This window comes from Salvelinus alpinus, chromosome 9 (genome assembly GCF_045679555.1).
Source record: "Salvelinus alpinus chromosome 9, SLU_Salpinus.1, whole genome shotgun sequence".
Classification (NCBI taxonomy): Eukaryota; Metazoa; Chordata; class Actinopteri; order Salmoniformes; family Salmonidae; genus Salvelinus; species Salvelinus alpinus.
The window spans coordinates 52,016,203-52,032,143 of record NC_092094.1 but is presented as its reverse complement, the minus strand read 5'-3'; the positions used below and the strand labels follow the sequence as shown (position 1 = coordinate 52,032,143).

Here is a 15,941-nt window from a genome sequence, read left to right as displayed (position 1 = left end):
CGCATAATTCCAATAGAGTTCCAGACACTTGTAGAATCTATGCCAAGGCGCATTGAAGCTGTTCTGGCCCAATGCCCTATTAAGACACTTTATGTTTATGTTTCCTTGATTTTGTCAGTTACTGTACCTGTAGTTTGGTCTCAACAGACACTGCTCTAAGGTGAGAACATACAACATATCAGGTTAAAGGCCCAGTTCAGTCAAAAAAATGTATTTGACTAATTTCCACAATATGAGTTGGAATAATACTGTGAAAATGATCAATTGTGAAAATTATGATATAATGCCCTTTTAGTGTAAGAGCTGTTTGAAAAGACCAGCATGTTTTGTTGGGATGGAGTTTTGACTTCACCAAGCGGTAAATTATTTAATAGACCAATAAGAAAGAGAGTTCCAAACCTCTCGGCCAATAACAGCAAATTTTCAGTTTTCCCCTCCCCACTCAGACCACTCCCAGACAGTCCTAGGACAATTCTTGCTTAAGAAATTGCTCTTTGCTAAGAAACTATTTGTTTCTTTTTCACAATTTTAATTCAAAACAATCACAGTAAGGTACTTAATTGTTACCCAGAAATGAGTTGTTATCGAGATTAAAAACATTTTGCAACGGAAAGCAAAAAGTCCTGTTTTCTCCTATTAGGTGTCTAATGAGCTGGTCTGTCCATTTTCTTACCTGTTACCGTCGTCTCACCCTTACTGGGCCTTGAAGTTTTCAGGCAGCAGCTTTATTGTATTTATTTGTTGCCGTCGTGCCACAAACCCAGGTAGTTAGGGATGCTTGTGGATCTATTAAGATTGACCGTAGTAACTCACGGTAACTGACAGTCACAGGCAGGAGAATAGGCTCTTTAGAAGCTAAGTAGCTAGTGAGCGATCTTTCTGTGTCCCAAATGGCACCCTATTCCCTATGTAGAGCACTACTTTTGACCAGGGCCCATAGGTTTCCTGTCAAAACTAGCTCACCGCATAGGGGATACGGTGCCACCGCCTTCTTCTCCCTCCCAAGTTTACGAGGACAAAATGTCCTGCCTCAGCAGCGTCAACAATAATCAGGTAAGGACAAGGCTTCCAACTTCAAAGCTGCGTTCAATAATCGTGGTTGTGTTTCCGGGTTTGTGTGCCTGCATACAATGTGTGTTATTGTTCATGTGGTGCCGTGTGTTGCACCATTACGTTACACTGCCTCTCCCACATATAGGCTCTCTGTTGGATAGACAGCAGGTATAAAACGCACATTGCATGCCTATATGCAAGGGAGGGGGGACGGAAATGCACAGCACTATGCTAGAGATGGAGACGTAAGATAACCAACTAGAATATGCGTCATTTATTAAAGATGCCCTGACCTTTTTGTTTTTAGGGGCACACACTGAGCGAATCGTGATCATTCACACAGAACCTAATGAGATATTTCTCATTACAATCAAAACAACAGCAGCTTAAGTGGCAATTACGCGTGGACTAGAGGTCAGCGCTGTAGCCTACAGCACATCTACCAGTGTCAGCGTGGGTTCGAATGTGACCCGCTGCCTTCATAACACACTCTTCTCCCATCTCTTCTCTGTCCAATAAAAACATTTGTGGGAATTCACACTCCATGAAAACTGAATACATAACATTGGCATTTATGTGTGCAAGATATGACCTTGTAATCATTACGCTGTCCATATGTGTTTACATTTCCCTCCCCCTTAATCGCAATGTAATGATGACCTCTTGTTTTTGCTGTTTTTTCAGGTGACGTTCATGAATCCAAAAACTGACCCATAAGTGAGCTGAGGGTGTTGAAGTCTCTCTACTGCGGTAAGTGTTAAGGCTATTCTAACTTCTACTGTGGAAGACATCATTTTTAAGAGAGAGTTCACTTTTTTGAAGTTAAGCTTATTCTGGACGTTGCTAAATAATCTGCTAATTCATTTTTGAAACGGTTTGGAGGAAATCGACAAGGCCAAAGGGAAGTAGAAAATAAGTAGAATTTTTTATTATTATTCCCCCCAAAAATTTGACCCTAAATATTTGTATTGTGTTTAATGACAGCGTATTTGCTTAGAATCTCACTTGGCGAAGGCCACAAGACAAACCAAGTCTCTGTCACCTAACAAATACAGTCATGGTTGGTAACTCAAATAAAGCTTTACACTAAGCAGTGTGTTAATCTAACACAGACAAGTGTGGACCCATATGGACCTGTGTTTAAATTTCACTCTGTCAGTGTTTAACACTGGAGAATTGCTGTGTCCACATGGATTCTGTTTGGAGTCATTTGTTGTCGTAATCACCTCTGCGTGGTGAAGGAACTTTCTAGATCCTGACGCAACTTAATTCATTAATAGAGTGTTTTTGTTCTATGAAAATGTCTTGCAACTGGCGAGGTGATATCTTGACATCTGATAGCGGATTTATGTTCTCCGAGGCGTACTTTCAAGGCATGGGATGTTTTTCCACTATAATTCTGATTGCAAGAAACACAGTAACATATACATAACTCCTCTAGTAATGCAAGTTAGACATTTATTTCATTGTTCCTAGAAGTCTGAGGGCATACAACGCTAGTACATTTCGTTATGGTGCTACATGAGGTTCGTGATCTACCATGGGGAAACATCCTTTTATGAATGTTAGGTTTGGGCGATATACAGTTTATTCCATATACCGTGGTATATCGAAATACCGACGATATGAATTTCAATACCCTCGCTGGGGGGTGCGTGCTACGCTTCTGCTTGTAACTATAGGTTTAGTGTAACTATAATAAATCTAAGATGTGTCAAATAAATGATATCTAGCTCAGGGCTCCAGCTATGCATTTGGTTTGCTAGCTAAGTAGCTAGATGGCAAGATCAAGCTTCTTGGTTACTGCAAAGACATTCCATCCCCTCCTGGATCAATTTTAATTTATGTATAACCATGGTCACACTCCAACACTCAGAGGCAGTAGGGATGAGCAGGGATGTTGACCAGTGTCTTGATAAGTGTGTGTATTGGATTTTCCTGTCCTGCTAAGCATTCAAAATCTAACGAGTACTTTTGGGTGTCAGGAAAATGTATGGAGTAAAAATTCTCTTTTTGTTTGTTTGTTGTAAACTAGTGAAGTAAAAGTAATAAAAAATATAAATAGTAAAGTACAGATACCCCAAAAAATGACTTAAAGTATTTTTATTTAAGCGCTTTACACCACTGGTAAATAAAGGTGAATTCTGGGAGGCAGAATTTAAAGAGGAGTCTAATTATAGTATATGCCAGTGCTTATTGACAATAGATGTGATGCTAGTATATTTATCATTGAAAGTAAGTACAGTCCATTCATAAAGTATTCAGACCCCTCAACTTTTTCCACATTTTGTTACGTTTCAGCCTTATTCTAAAATTGATTTAAAAAATGTTTCTCATCAATCTACAAACAGTACCTCATAATGACAAAGTGAAAACAGGGTTTTATACAAATGTATTCAAAATAAAAACAAATACCTTATTTACATAAGTATTCAGACCCTTTGCTATGAGACTCGAAATTGAGCTCAGGTGCATCCTGTTTCCATTGATCATCCTTGAGATGTTTCTACAACTTGATTGGAGTCCACCTGTGGTAAATTCAATTGATTGGACATGATTTGGAAAGGCACACACCTGTCTATATAAGGTCCCACAGTTGACAGTGCATGTCAGAGCAAAAACCAAGCCATGTGGTCGAAGGAATTGTCCGTAGAGCTCCGAGACAGGATCTGGAGAAGGGTACCAAAACATTTCTGCAATATTGAAGGTCCCCAAGAACACAGTGGCCTCCATCATTCTTAAATGGAAAAAGTTTGGAACCACCATGACTCTTCCTAGAGTTGGCCGCCCGGCCAAACTGAACAATCGGGGGAGAAGGGCCTTGGTCAGGGAGGTGACCAATAACCCGATGGTCACTCTGACAGAGCTCCAGAGTTCCTCTGTGGAGATGGGAGAATCTTCCAGAAGGACAACCATCTCTGCAGCACTGCAACAATCAGGCCTTTATGGTAAAGTGGCCAGATGGAAGCCACTCCTCAGTAAAAGGCACATGACAGCCCGCTTGGAGTTTTCTAAAAGGCACCTAAAGACTCTGACCATGAGAAACAAGATTCTCTGGTCTGATGAAACCAAGATTGAACTATTTGGCCTGAATGCCAATCGTCACGTCTGGAGGAAACCTGCCACCATCCCTACGGTGAAGCACGGTGGTGGCAGATTCATGCTGTGGGGATGTTTTTCAGCGACAGGGACCGGGAGACTAGTCAGGATCGAAGGAAAGATGAACGGAGCAAAGTACAGAGAGATCCTTGATGAAAACCTGCTCCAGAGCACTCAGGACCTCAGACTGGGGCAAAGGTTCACCTTCCAACAGGACAACGACCCTAAGCACACAGCCAAGACAATGCAGGAGTGGCTTCGGGACAAGTGTCTGAAAGTTTTTGAGTGGCCCAGCCAGAGCCCGGACTTGAATCCAATTGAACATCTCTGGAGAGACCTGAAAATAGCTGTGCAGCAACGCTCCCCATATATAAAAAAAAAAATCTGTTTTAGAATAAGGCTGTAACGTAACAAAATGTGAAAGAAGTCAAGGGGTCCTTCTGTTTTGGTTGGTATTTATTAAGTAAATAATAAAGGAGAGAATTTGATTATTTATCATATTCTTCCTCTGTGATTGGCTAGTCACTCTTGATGTTTCATTGCTATACACAAATATTCCTCATGATGGAGGTATAGAGGCTTTCATATTCTTCCTCTCCAACCGGGAAAGCGTTGTACCTGTACATTATATAATTGAGCTTGCGCAACTAGTGCTTACTAAAAACTATTTTAGTAATATTACCACCTACAGACCTTTGGAACAGCGATGGGAACCCCATTAGCTCTAACTACACACATTTCTTAATGGGGAAATTCTAATTGGATTGAATTTATGAAAATAATCCTTCCAAAGATTATGTGAAATATTCAACCCGCTATATAGACAATTGATTTATGATCTGGAGGGGTTCTGAAATGTAAAAAATTAACGTTTTATGCTTTATGCGACATCTTTTTGAGTGCTGGCCCATCACGCCTTTTTGCTTATCTGAACAAACTGTACCTGACTGTTTGCGTGTCAGTTAGTTTGCCTTCATCGTTTACATACAGGGTTCCTTTGATAGCTTCCCTCATACGGTTGTAGACCACTACTCTGGTCAGTGTGTTTCTCTGTATTCACTCAATAGGAGCATTCAGTATGATGTAAAAAGGCCTCTTTTAAAGACACACAGGCAGGCAACACTCCATGAACCTTTCAGCGCTCTGTTACAGTATGCCCTTTAATGGACTTTATCTCTGTTCGCAATAAAGAATCAAATGTCGCTGCAGTTAACACTAGCCCAAATTAAGACCGGCAATACTGAAGTCATAGATTTAAATGGTTTTGCCAGGGGGATAGGAGAAACATATGAAATGTAAAGATGGGAGAAGTTAAAGGAAAGGTGGCAAATGGTTAATCGCACTTTTAAAGTAATTATAGTTGTAGTAATAGTTGTCTTCGTGTCAGAGGGGGAGGGAGTTTACAGTATACAGTAGGTCATCGGGTACCTGATCCTCATTGGCCCCTAACTTGGGCAGGCATTACTGATTTACTGTTTGGTGATAGGCTAATACATGTCTACTTTGTTGGCTAGGGCAGGGAGCTCCATTTCAAAGGCTTTGTTGTTAACGAGGTGTGCGCTTCATGTTGTACTCCTAGCCATACTACTTAACTCATTCATTGAAATCACTTGAGTCAAGTTAAAGTCACCTCTATTTCTTTCAATTTGGTTGAGAGGCCTTTGAGATTGTCTACACCTGGAGAAAGTCTTGAAGGGCCGTTATGAATGAGAGTTAAAGGAATAGTACACTCTAAAATCAAAGTTTGTCAGATGTTTTCAAACCTCCATCGTAGTCTAATGTCAAGATGAGTTCCCGTCCCAGCCCATTGGTTAACGAGATGCAGCTTCAACCAAAATGTATGGAAAACATAAGCACCGCAAATCTGGAAAGAACACGGTGCTTATCTCTTCCTTTCATTTTGGATTTTGCCACATTTGGAAATGCACAGGCCCAGGATGGTTGTCTGAAAGAACCATTAACCTATACAGACCTATCCTAGATCTCACTGTCTCCACATTTGATGTTGTTTGAAGTACAGAGCTGAGGCATGGCGGAAACAAGACCACTTCAGTTTTAAATGCATCAATCGTCTCCAAATCCTAATTTTATCAGGTTTAGCGGGAAACTTAAAATTAAATTATCGTATCTTTTTAAGATGCCAATTGCTTTTCCAATTGAATTACACGGCGGGAAGAGGACAAAAATGAAGGCTCATAACACAATTACAGAGTATGAATCCTGTCATGACAGACATCAATTCACGGTTTCTTCCTGACCGACCAGCTCGATTCAGTCTTATGTAGCAAAATTTGAAAGTGTGTTTTTTACAGTGGCTAAAAGTAGAGACTCCGAGCTGGAAAATGGAATATCATACACTGCAGTTGAGGAACAACGAGAAAGTAATTCTGCTTTGAAAGTTGATAAACTTGTAACTCCACTTTTGAGAAAATGGCCTGTGAATATTTTGGTACACCTACTGGAGAGCTCTTCTTTGTCTACACCCATTCAGCATCGTTCACACCTTTTTAAGCCGTAGCCCCACCCACCTCTTTAAGGATTCACAGTGTAGGAAACAACCAAAGTTTTCAAGACTAAAAGTGGTGAAAGTAGTAGAAAAAAGTAGTTGTAAAAATAAACTTCATCTAGTCCTTGGCCTATATCCTGATTTGACTTTGGTGCAGGTCATGTTGTGCTTCACATTACCCACTCTGGTAAGTAAACACACACTATATCAAATAAAATTACAGAAGGTGTAAACAGTAAAGTGAAATGGTTACTTGCATAGTGAAGTATTTTGTTTAGACCTGTAGCTAGCTAGCTAGCTAAACAATGAGCCATAATCCCCAACTCTAAGGCTGCATTCAAAACAATTGGGAATTTGGGAATTAAACACACTCTGACTGGGAAAAATGTATTTGAATGGTCATCCAACTTGGAATTCCACTAGGCTTGTCGTCCACTAGAGCTCCTACACAGATCATACACGTAACGTTGGCTAGCGAGCCAGCCGGCTAACATTAGCTAGCTACCTAACAGTACGCTTTAACTTGAAATGAAAATTACTTTCTGACAAAATTAGAAACGTATAATATCTGAAAATCTAGCTAGATTCTTACCCGTATACATGGTTGAATGCTTCTCCCTCTGTCACGGATACCATGGTTGCCCTTAGCTTGAAGATGTAATCCGGAGACAGGTGTTTTATACAACAGCCTTCTTTCTGTGTTCTCTTTTTGGACTCTACGCATTTGGCAATCATCTCTCTGCTTCCACCGGGCATTCCACTGATTTCAAAACTTGGTCAACTTCTTGCGTGACGACACCATTTCTACCCCACCATTGTCATCAGAAGACTCTATAATGTCTGGTTCAATGAAAAAAGTTTTTAACTAAATCAGGGATTTCCTCATTGTCTGATTCCTTTTCAGAGTCAGAGAGAGTCAGCATGGCACGATCATTCTCCAGAAAGTAGTCCATCACAACATGTCCATCGCAACATTTTCCCCCTGAGCTTTGTCGGTAGGGCTATTAACTTCAGGGCAGCAATGTCGAGAGCAGTAGCAAAACTTGTTAGGTTCTTCATGATATTTAAAAAAAACAGCCATAGACAGGATTATCCACACATACACATGCAGCTCATGTTATAGACAGAAGCACGCTACATGGCAGACCAATCCAAACTCAGCTCTTGGCATGTCCAGCCCATCCATTATCTCTGCCAGAGATAAACCAACCAGAGATAAACCAAAACAAAATTCCGCATTTACAGATGGCATACAAATTTGGGTTATGTAATCATTGAATCATGGAATGGCGCCCCCCAAAGGTAATAACTTGCCATTGCGTTGTCCCACATAAGCTTTTAAATCACAATGAATAGGATAACATGGACATCCTACTATGAGAAGGTTGGTACATGTACGGCCTCCGTTCTTGCAAAGTCAGATCATGTTCCTGTGTCCCTACTCCATGGGTCTTGGCAATGCACTGGTTAAAGCTATGAAATGCCCTTTAGTCCATCCTTATTAGATATAACCCTTTTTCCACTAATGGCGTTATTTGTGTTATTTGTGCATTCATGGCAAATCAAAGTTCATTGAATCTTGACAGCATTCATCTGTTTTTTAGGAAGGACACAAGGAACTCCTTACAACTGTTTGTTTGGCAATTTGTCTGTCTTGAAAGAACTGTATCCCTCCTGGGCTGCATCCCAAATTGGACCCTATTCCCTACATACTGGACTACTTTTGACCAGAGCCCAATGGGCCAGGTCAAATGTAGTGTGCCATATAGGGGATAGAGTGCCATTTAGGATGTGGCTATAGTGTTCTTTCAAGACAGACAAATGGCCAAACAGTTGTAACTATTGCTATCCCCATTGCTATTCCCCATTCCCTATATAGTGCACTACTTTTGACCTCACCTGAGCACTATGGGACATAGTCAAAAGTAGTGCATTCTACAGGGAATAGGGTACCACTTGGGACACATCCTATATCCCTCCTGGCTTCTCAGTTGTTAAAGCGTAGCGCTGTCTATAAAGACAGTCATTTCATCAGAGTCAGAGAGAACTGACCTGGCAAGTCAGCACCCTTTTGGATGGATTTGTGGTAAGCTAATGAGCTAACAAGTTAATGAGGCCTCTAAGGTTGCTGCTTTGGCTCGCTCCAGGGTGAAGTTTCCCCTGGGTACAGATCTAGGATTAGCTTCCACTCCTCCAATCTTAGCCATTAGTGGGGGAAACTCAAAAATGTCCCAAGATCAGCGTCTAAAGGCGTCTTCGCCCTACCTCCCGGTGTGTCACCCTTAAAACCAAACGATATACTGTGTTCTACTGAGTGTTCTACTGAGTGTTCTACTGAGTGTTCTACTGAGTGCCCTCCACATCCTTCTACTTTGTCTTTCCATTTTATCCAACCGAGGTGCGTCAATTAGGTTGCCAACTGAATGAAGAGAAATTTCAGCAACTCTTGGTGGACAGTAGAAGTTGATGAAAGTGCTTCTTTATTGTTCAAAGTAAAGCCAGCGTGTTTCGGTCATTAGCCTTCATCGGGATTTTTTATTGGTATTTGGTCAAATGCAAACTTGGTAACAAGACTCGACGAGTCTTCCTCAATGCTGGTCAGGGTGGAAGTTCAGTTCAGTTATCATTTTGCATCGGTTTGACTTGGAGGTTATGTTATAGGCTCTTTTTAAATAGAGGCCACACAAATAAAAACATATTTCAATTGAAATGCCTTGCAAGTCTGTGGTGATGAGGGACCCATTTAGCTGGCAGTGTGAATGAGTATCAGATGTCTGCGCTAGCTCAAGAGGGAGTGTGTGTGTGCGAGTCCGTGTTACTATCCCGCCTGAGGTCCATATGGTTCTGTTTTGAATGCGCACATTGGTTGCAGATGGAGAGGCTATAGGTTGGGCCCGGGATGTGGTTCCTAACTTAGGCTGGATCAGCAAGCGGCTCAGAGCCAGTGAGAGAATCCACCAGCCTCATCCCACAGCCTCTTCACAAAACCACCAGCTCTATCCCTCTTTCACTTATATTACCATTGAAATTAGGCCTGTTCTAAATATTATCTCCTTCCATTTTATCCCTCCGTTTATGAAGGACTGGAGAGAAGAAAGGAGCCACGCGGCTTAGTCACTTTTTCCCCCTCTCGGCCTCCAAACCACAAGCGACGGCAGCTTCCCCTAGATTAGTACTTTTGTCTGTTCAAAAACCACTGTGGCTTTAGGGCGATCCTCCTTCCATGAGGTCATGCAGTGAGAGATGGGGTGATAGAGGGAGAGATATATAACTAAAAGGAGGTGGAGGGGGAGGGTGAGAGTATGACTGGAGCGGAGAGTTGGAGAACGGAGTAAGGACGTACTGCTTACTGTACCAGTGTTCGTGGCACAAAGTATGTTGTTGTGCTCACTGCCATGCCAATTGATAGGAGCAAATTGTCATCATCGTCTTTATCGTCATCACCATTGTCATCACCATTGTCATCTCCATTGTCATCACCATCGTCTTAATCGTCATCATTGTCATCATCATTGTCATCACCATTGTCATCATCATCGTCTTAATCGTCATCACCATTGTCATCATCATTGTCATCACCATCGTATTAATTGTCATCAACATTGTCATCATCGTCGTCTTTATCGTCATCACCATTGTCATCATCATCGTCTTAATCGGCATCACCATTGTCATCATCATTGTCATCACCATTGTCATCACCATCGTCTTAATTGTCATCACCATTGTCATCATCATTGTCATCACCATTGTCATCACCATCGTCTTAATCGTCATCACCATCGTCTTAATTGTCATCACTATTGTCATCACCATTGTCATCATCGTCGTCTTTATCGTCATCATCTTCATGATCTTCATTATCATCATTCCTATCCTCAGTGATGACTGATATCCTTCGAACATCCTTCCTTGCTTCGCCCCTCTCTCATCCTCTCAGATTTCTTCAGATGCACAGTGACATATGTCATAGTACACATATCTCCCCAAGGGGGGACTCAGACTCTCGCCATACTGAAGTGGATGCATTTAATCTGTGTCACTCTTCTTCAGAATACACTATGTACATTCTGTGATCTGTACCAAGGCAGTGTCAAAACACGAAGGCAGGAGATTGTATTTGTTTTGGTGAAATGCTCTTTCCATTCGGTTAGTGCAGTGTTTCACCTACCATTGCATGACGGTTCTTTTGAACCAGAGAGCCTAGATGTTGCTTTGGGGGCCTTTGCGCCCTGTCTGTTCAATTAAACTAGGGAGGACTGTGTGTGTGTGTGGTGTGTGTGTGTGTGTGTGTGTGTGTGTGTGTGTGTGTGTGTGTGTGTGTGTGTGTGTGTGTGTGTGTGTGTGTGTGTGTGTACACGTAGTGTTTTTTGAACCGGTCACGGAGTGTGTAACTAAGAATTATCTAATTAATTTATCCTCCTACTGGATCAGAGTAGATTGAGAACAGGACAGTTGACAAGGCAAATAGGCTCTCTTTCTCGTCTTTTTCCCCTCTCTTCTTCACTATGGAGTTTCCACCAACTAAATATAGACCTAAGAACTTGAACTTAACCCCCGTAATCGGTAAGTAATCCTTACACTATTCCAATAGTTCTCTGAAAGTTCACCTGACCTGTGGGCTAATATGGTCTTAACATTAGAACCGCCTGGCCTTTGAGCCTATAAGTACCCGCTACAGAATGTTGAGAACCTTTCCGGGCGTCTCCTTTAGCATACTGCATCAGTTGCATATCAACCAGCAAGGTACGCAAACATAAGCACCAACGCATGATAAATAGTGCATAAACAATTGTAAACCATGAATTGCATGAATAAATATTCATGGAAATATATCCATGTCAAATTATAACAATAGTTGCTTAGATATACTTGACTCTATGTTTTGTATAATTCTACAAATTCCTAGTGAAAAATGTATGCCTAAAACCAATTTTGTACACTTTCAGTCTATGACACATCAACATTCTAGCAGTCTAATAAATACATTTCATATATGCTATCAGAAGAATAATAATTTGGTTCCTTTTATAAAGGTCTTAGGTAACATTTAAAATACAACAAAAAAAACGATTCCAAAATAACTTAATAGCATTTTCATTAGTTTGTTACTCTGTGCTGTAAGTAATAACTAAAAACGACTCATTCAAGTCCATCACAAGTCTTTTATCAATTTGTTTTGGCAGGTCTAAAGAAACATTGTGGAAATTAGAAAATACAGTACCAGTCAAAGGTTTGGACACACTTACTCATTGTAGAATAATAGTGAAGACATCAAAACTATTAAATAACACATATGGAATGATGTAGTAACCAAAAAATGGTTAAACAAATCTAAATATATTTTAGATTCTTCAAAGTAGCCACTTTGCCTTGATGGCAGCTTTGCACACTCTTGGCATTCACAGCTTCATGAGGAATGCTTTCCCAACAGTCTTGAAGGAGTTCCCACATATGCTGAGTACTTGTTGGCTGCTTTTCCTTCACTCTGCGGTCCAACTCATCCCAAACCATCTCAATTGGTGTCACGATCGTCTTTACGTGGAAGAGAGGACCAAGGCGCAGCGTGATACGAATACATCTTCTTTTATTAGAGAAGATGAAACACGAAACGAACACTTTTACAAAACAACAAACGACCGTGAAGCTACAAAACGAAAGTGCAGACACAAGCTACTAACGTTTAGACATAGACAATTACCCACAAATACCCAATGAATATGGCTGCCTAAATATAGCTCGCAATCAGAGACAAATGAACAACAGCTGCCTCTAATTGAGAACCAATCTAGGCAGCCATAGACATACAAACACCTATACAAGACACTGCCCCATTAAACATACAAAACCCCTAGACAATACAAAAACACATACATTCCCCATGTCACACCCTGACCTAACTAAAATAAGAAAGAAAACAAAGATAACTAAGGCCAGGGCGTGACAATTGGGTACAGGTCGGGTGATTGTGGAGGCCAGGTTATCTGATGCAGCACTCCATCACTCTCATTCTTGGTCAAATAGCCATTACACAGCCTAGAGGTGTGTTTTGGGTCATTGTCTTGTTGAAAAACAAATGATAGTCCCACTAAGCGCAAACCAGATGGGATGGTGTATTTCTGCAGAATGCTGTGGTAGCCATGCTGGTTAAGTGTGCCTTGAATTCTAAATAAATCACTGACAGTGTCACCGGCCAAAGCACCCCCACACAATCACACCTCCTCTTCCATGCTTCACGGTGGGAACCACACACTTCGGAGATAATCCGTTCACCTACTCTGCGTCTCACAAAGACATGGCGGTTGGAACCAAAAATCTCAAATTTGGACTGATCAGACCAAAGGACAGATTTCCACCGGTCTAATGTCCATTGCTCGTGTTTCTTGGCCCAGTCTCTTCTTCTTATTGGTGTCCTTTAGTAGTGGTTGCGTCAGTGGCCGTTGGCCTAACTTGCTGACTGCCAAGCAAGAGGAAAGAGAGAGAGAGAGAGGAGAGAGCAAGAAAGAGAGGGAGACGAGACATCAAGGGTTGAATTAGGATTTTGAAGTAGTGGGAACATTGTTTTTTTTTAACGTCCCAGGGTGACATTTTCCTCACCTGTTCTGTGTGCAAACAAGTGAAATTATAATATGCTGTAACCTTCCTCTGACAATATCAGTGAGGATGAAGTTTGGTATTCACGCGGTACGCGTAATGCAATCGCTAGCTGCAGTATCAGATCTCCTGTTTATTTAAAACGTTACGTTTACTCACATTGCGTGTAGGTTTGCTAGAGGAAAATGCCCCCCCCCCCCTCCCTCATGCTTGCTCTGTATGCCACTGTACCCTATCCTATGACATAGTTCTCTTTATTCCCTCCCAACTGAACCTTTGGATGCCATGTGAATACGCACCAGTAGTAGTTTTTGCGTGTTAATTTTTATCTCACTGGTCAAGTCTCACTCCATGTGTACACCTCGCTCTCCTGTTTGACCCACAGAACCCGTGCAGCTACAAAAAATGTCACCATGTCATGTGGACGACTTTTTTCAAATCCGATCAGTCTTCCGTGTTGATTCAACGTCATCACATAGATTATTTTGGGGTTGAAATGACGTGGAAACAATGTTGATTCAACCAGTTTGTCAGTGGGGAAAGAAAAGGGTAGAATGGAGGGAGAGTATGATAAATGGACCACAGGATTAGACGGAGCTTGTGTCCCAAACCGCACCCTATGCCCTACATAGTGTACTACGTTTGACTAGAGCCCTAAAGTAGTGCACTACATGGGAAATAGGGGGTCATTTGGGATACACGGGGAAACAGAAGAGCTCCACACTAGCCTGAGCACTGCCCTGTGCACCCCTGGTACTGAACTGACTGTAAAACAAACACAGAACAGATATATCTTTGAGATTAGGTAGGCAAACGGCTCTGGCGTGTATAAGCTTAGGGAATAAATTATTGTGACGCTCCAGGTTGTTTCATACACTGCTCACTGTACCGTGACTAGTAATTCATAATATTATATTATTAAAGGGAAAGTTCAGCGATTTTACATATTTAGATATTTAATTACCTTGGAAAGCAGTCTACGGACAAGAAGTGACTGCTTTCAAGATAAGGAAACAGACATCTAAATATGTAAAATAGCTGAACTGTCCCTTTAAGTGGTTTACTGTTGTACTATCTACTTAATAGACACTATCAAATAAAATAGAATTTTATTGGTCACATACACATGGTTAGCAGATGTTAATGCGAGTGTAGCGAAATGCTTGTGCTTCTAGTTCCGACCGTGCAGTAATATCTAACAAGTAATCTAACAATTTCACAACAACTATCTTATATACACAAGTGTAAAGGAATGAATAAGAATATGTACATATAAATATATGGATGAGTGATGGCCGTGCGGCATAGGCAAGATGCAGTAGATGTTATAGAGTACAGTATATACATATGAGATCAGTAATGTAGGGTATGTAAACATCATATAAAGTGGCATTATTTAAAGTGACTAGTGATACATTTATTACATCCAATTTTTAATTATTAAAGTGGCTAGAGATGAGTCAGTATGTTGGCAGCAGCCACTTAATGTTAGTGATGGCTGTTTAACAGTCTGATGGCCTTGAGATAGAAGCTGTTTTTCCTGCCACCACACTCCGAGCGCCCTCACCTCCTCCCTGTAGGCCGTCTCGTCGTTGTTGGTAATCAAGCCTACCACTGTAGTGTCGTCTGCAATCTTGATGATTGAGTTGGAGGCGTGCAAGGCCACGCAGTCATGGGTGAACAGGGAGTACAGGAGAGGGCTGAGAACGCACCCTTGTGGGGCCCCAGTGTTAAGGATCAGCGGGATGGAGATGTTGTTTCCCACCCTCACCACCTGGGGGCGGCCCGTCAAAGTCCAGGACCCAGTTGCACAGGGTGGGGTCGAGATCCAGGGTCTCGAGCTTAATGACAAGTTTGGAGGGTACTATGGTGTTAAATGCCGAGCTGTAATCGATGAACAGCATTCTTACATATCAATAACCATCTATGGTTAACGGTGAATAGGTAGTGGTAAATGAGCTTTGACGTATGGTCATTTATTTTCCTCCGTCACTAACACAAAAGGTTTTGGGGGGTATAAATCATATAAACACACACACACACACACACACACACACACACACACACACACACACACACACACACACACACACACACACACACACACACACACACACACACACACACACACACACACACACACAGGAGAATTGAATCTACTCAGGGTTGGCTAATATATGGTGGTCGCCTAGGGACAAGCTGTGAGTGTTAGTAAACCACGCTTGACTAATGAACTGCTTAATACTACTACATGTCTAGAACCTCGATAGAGAAGCCAAGTGGTAGTGTTGCATTACCCGGACCACAAATGCCCCTGGAAGAAGCGGTTGGATCCCCCGTTCTGACACTCACTTTCTCTGCTGTATCCATCTCCTCTATTTCCCCATCTTCATATCTAAACTAAATCTTTCAATACAATTTGAAAATACCTTAAAAATAGACATTTCTTTTTTTTGACATGCACAAGAGAAGCCTTCAGTGAACGGATGGAGAGAACAATAGAGTCTGACGAAAGAGAGCAGCGTGACGGATTGAGGGATGGGTTGAACAGAGTTGTATCGGAGAGAGAGAGGCCGATTTGAGCAGAGATGCTGTACACAGTTCAGTGCAGTTCAGAGGTAAAGACCAGTTCAGCCCGTTATCATCAACATGGTGGCATAAATGCCAGCAAACAAAGTGCTTAAGAACG

The 15,941-nt window shown here is 41.6% G+C and overlaps 1 protein-coding gene across 6 annotated transcripts in view; it reads left to right on the top strand.

Annotated features, from left to right (window-relative positions):
- LOC139584005 (transcription factor SOX-6-like) overlaps positions 1-15,941 on the top strand; it is a 153,377-nt gene that overhangs the window by 31,511 nt on the left and 105,925 nt on the right. For all 6 annotated transcript variants that reach the window (XM_071415520.1, XM_071415523.1, XM_071415524.1 and 3 more), the window contains exon 2: positions 1,738-1,803. The gene's annotated coding sequence lies outside the window, so the exon portion shown is untranslated. The remainder of the gene's footprint in view (positions 1-1,737; positions 1,804-15,941) is intronic.